General features: G+C 41.4%; 1 pseudogene; it reads right to left on the bottom strand.

The window, feature by feature from the left end:
- Positions 1-855: 855 nt before the first annotated feature.
- LOC124821559 (AT-hook motif nuclear-localized protein 17 pseudogene) lies at positions 856-2198 on the bottom strand (annotated as a pseudogene).
- Between the last annotated feature and the right edge of the window lie 1610 nt (positions 2199-3808).

The following is a 3808-nucleotide window of genomic DNA, read 5'->3' as shown; positions in this document are numbered from 1 at the left end:
GATGCAATAAAGGAAAGGCGCAGACGGAGGAGCAAGTGTTCAATATTGCAACTTACGCTTGGCTTTTACTTTCTTTTGGTTCTCTCTCTCTCTCTATTGATGAAATCAGAAGAAAGAGACAAAACAAATACAGAGAGATGAGTTATAAATCAGTGAGACCTAGAAATAAAGCGAGGGAGGGGATTTATCCGTAGTGGATGGACACAAAAACACATACAAAACCACACCACACCAAACCAAGCAGAAGGAACAAGAGGTGACTTCTGCTGATGTTAGAAACAGGCAACCACAACACTTGCCACGTTCTCCACTGCCACACTTTTTCCAAATCAAGAAAGCTATGCACAGTGCCACCAGTCACCAACTTGCATCGCGTTATCTTCTCCCAATAACCTCTGCTACACTGCACCCACAATAATGCATCATATCCCAGTCTCACTCTTCAAACCAATTAACCCCCATTATTTCCCTTAACCACCCCGTAACTCACTATGCAACCTTCTTCTCAATCTATTACACCCTTTGCTTCTAATAATCCAAATGTGGTCCAAGACACCAGAAAGTTCCATTTTGGACGTTACACGTAGTGTATACAAATTTCCCTCCTTTAAAAATCACTTTTTTATCTTCTTCAAGTAATATTTTAAACATCACCAACTAAAGTTCCAATGTTTTATAGATCATTAATTACGCGATTTAGAGTTTATACATAAGTAAGATACAATGTGTTGGATACAGAATATGAAAAATAACAAGATAGTACCGAAAGAGAGTTTATTCACCAGCGGTTAAACATGTTTTACCCAATGAAGTCTTAGCAAATTTGAAGAATTAAATGATGTAAAGAAAGAAAGAAAAGACGAAACAATAAGAACGCATGCATTAAGCATTATTCTAAAACTCTAAACCAGAGTATTCTATCCAGAACTAGAGCTAAATAAGTAGCTAGCAGCAACATTACAACTAAATAAAGAAACTCCAGAAAGAAAAAAATAGCGAAACAAAAATGCCCACGATTAACGAAACAAAATTCACAGAACAGCGACCAATTAAGATAGTCAGAAAGGTGGTCTGGCCGTCGGAGCCCAAATCACATCCGAAGGGAGGTGACAGCTGTACATACACGACTCCGCCGGAAGTTGTCCGCTCTCCGCGCCGCCAGTAGAGGCAGGCGGCGATTGCTCATCGCCGACACCGCCGCCGGACGCGGAGCTATTCTGCGCGTCGTCCTCTGACGAGAGCCGGTGGAAGGAGGGGTTGTTGAACGACGCGGCGACGATGAACACCGTCCCAGCAGCGAGCAGCCTTCCAGCGACGTGTCCGCCGACGATCTGCCCCTGCGGTCCGGCGAGCGAGACGGCGAAGGTAGAGGGAGAGGCCGACGGCAGGGTTGCGTGGAGGAGGAAAGTGGCGGACATGGAGAGGATGTCGAAGCGGCCATGGAAGGTAACAGTGCCGACGGGAGCGACGGAGGGTTGGCGGAGAGTGACGTTACCGACTGTTCCCGAACCGTTGAGGACACAGAGGCTCGTGTTCTTTCTGTGGCTGAACCGGGCTAGGGCATCCACGACGTCGTTTCCGCCGGGGATTTCTAAAATGAAGGGGCTCATGGAGGGGTCTGGCTCGCGGGTAATAATAAGAGGCGGCTTGGGCTTGTTTTTGGAGCCCGGTGGGCGGCCCCTGGGCCTCCGCACTACTTCAATTGTAGCTCCATCCCCTGTGCAGACGGGCTTCTGGGCCGCGAGGTTGGGCCCCCCGTTACTCCGGCTGTCATCCTCCTCGGATGTTTGACATTCCCGAGAGAACTGAAAAGGTTGGTGCTGTGGATGAAGTTTTGAGAACATGTTGATGTGCTTAAAACCTGAAGCTATTGTCTCATCACGTGTGCTTCGTTGTGGTTGCACTGTGTGAACCTGGGAAGGGTGAAGAAGGTTGGAGAAGGATTTTTGGATCAGAGAAGAAAAGCGTTGTGTTAAGGGTTTTATCGAGAGAGAGAAAGAGAAAGAGTAATGGTGAAGGTGGTGGGAGAGAGTGGGACCCACGGTGACAGATGAGACAGCAGAGATAGATGTTTGGGCGATGGAGAATGGGGTTTGTTTGGGAGAGGAGGTTCCTCTGTCTTGGAGGATCTGACCTTACTCTGGTACACAACTGATAAGGACGTGTTTGGCTGATGGGTTGTTTTTCTGTTAAGAATATGCCCTTTTTCTCCTCTCACCGTACACGCCCTTACTTCCAAGAAATTCAAAATCTTTGCCCTACCCTATCTATCACTATATCTCACATCTTCTAACTTCTACTTCTTCCCTAATTCAATAATCAATCATTGTTTACGTCCAATTATCCGCATTTTTTTAAATATTCTTACTTTCTAGATTCTATTATAATAAAAACTTATTTTAAAAAATTACCTATCTATTATTGTTGCTTAACATCCTTCTTGATATTCTGTTGTGACTACATATTGTTCATCAATAAAAACTACTTTTGAATATTTATTTTTAATGTTCTTCTAACTCAAATTTAATATCTTCAAAATCATTTGTTACTATTTAAAAGTAACATGGTACAATAATGTATTTATTATAAATCGCTGAAAACACCTAGCATACGTTATTTTTTATGATGATAAAGAATAATTTATATAATTTATATAATTTATATAATTTATATAATTTTATTGTAAATCTTAATAATTTTTATGATTTTATTGTAATTAGTTTTATTTTATTTTGTAAGTAGTTTTATAATTAAAAAAATATTAAGTTTAATAAAAAACAATTAAATTAAAAAAAATACTTAAAAAATAAAATTAATAAATAATTATATTAATTTTAAAAGTATTATGATGGAATGCTACTTCCAGCTAGATTCATGCAAGGAAGAGGTCCAAACCAGAGTAGAACAGTCATGAAAATAGGTGCAGCGAAAAATGGAAGATATTGAAGTGTTTGACGTGTTTAAGGTGAAGAGAAGTGTATGGGTGAAGCCTCACAGCTCAGAAGGTCTTCCTATAGAGGAAGGACGCTAGAGGAAGGATGGAGAAGTAGAACATCAAAAGTGACACAAGAGAAATAGGGCTGGGAAATGAACTCAGCAGCCTATCACTAAGCTCAAAAGTGAAAATTACAAAGGAGAGGCCCTCTTATTTATAGGTGAAGAAGGGCCTCAATTCTGTCCTAATTTCCCTCCAAAATTCAAAATAAGAAACGAGCTTGGAGGCCAAGCCAGCTGGGACACGGGAAGCATGCTGGGTCACATGGACAATCTGCCAAAACGTGCTTCAGGCAGCTCCGCTGGCGCTGGAGTTCCCCTCTCCTAAAGGCGCCTGGGCGCACGTGAGCTGGGAAGTCCATTTGGTGCATCTGCACTGGAGCCCCTGATAACGGTTGAAAAATCGTTATTTTTATACTTAATTTTGACATTAAAAACAACCTTTATGACTTAGAAACTAGCTTGAAATCATGCTTTTGGTTAAGTTTTGGAAATAAGAGAGTTGGATGGGTTTTATGCTTGGTTTTCCTTGTTTTGGCAGGAATTAAGATGAATTAGATGAAAGAAGTTGAAGTAGTAAGGAGTTAGACTCAGGAAAGGAAGTAAAAGTACACAAAAGAAGAGTCGCATTCACCGCTCAACGCCACTTTTACCGCTGAGCGGCGCTCTGAAGCACCGTAGTCACCGTTGAGCGCCATTTAATTGGGCTTGGACCTATTTTCTGTAATTCTTAATAAACTATATAAGGGTTTAGTGATAACAGTTGAAAAACTGTTATTTTTAGACTTAATTTTGACCTTAAAGACAACCTTTA

This window comes from Vigna umbellata, chromosome 7, assembly GCF_029865625.1.
Source record: "Vigna umbellata cultivar VRB3 chromosome 7, Vumbellata_1.0, whole genome shotgun sequence".
NCBI classification, from domain to species: Eukaryota; Viridiplantae; Streptophyta; class Magnoliopsida; order Fabales; family Fabaceae; genus Vigna; species Vigna umbellata.
Note: the sequence above shows the minus strand (reverse complement) of the source record. Positions and strands in the feature narration are given on the sequence as shown.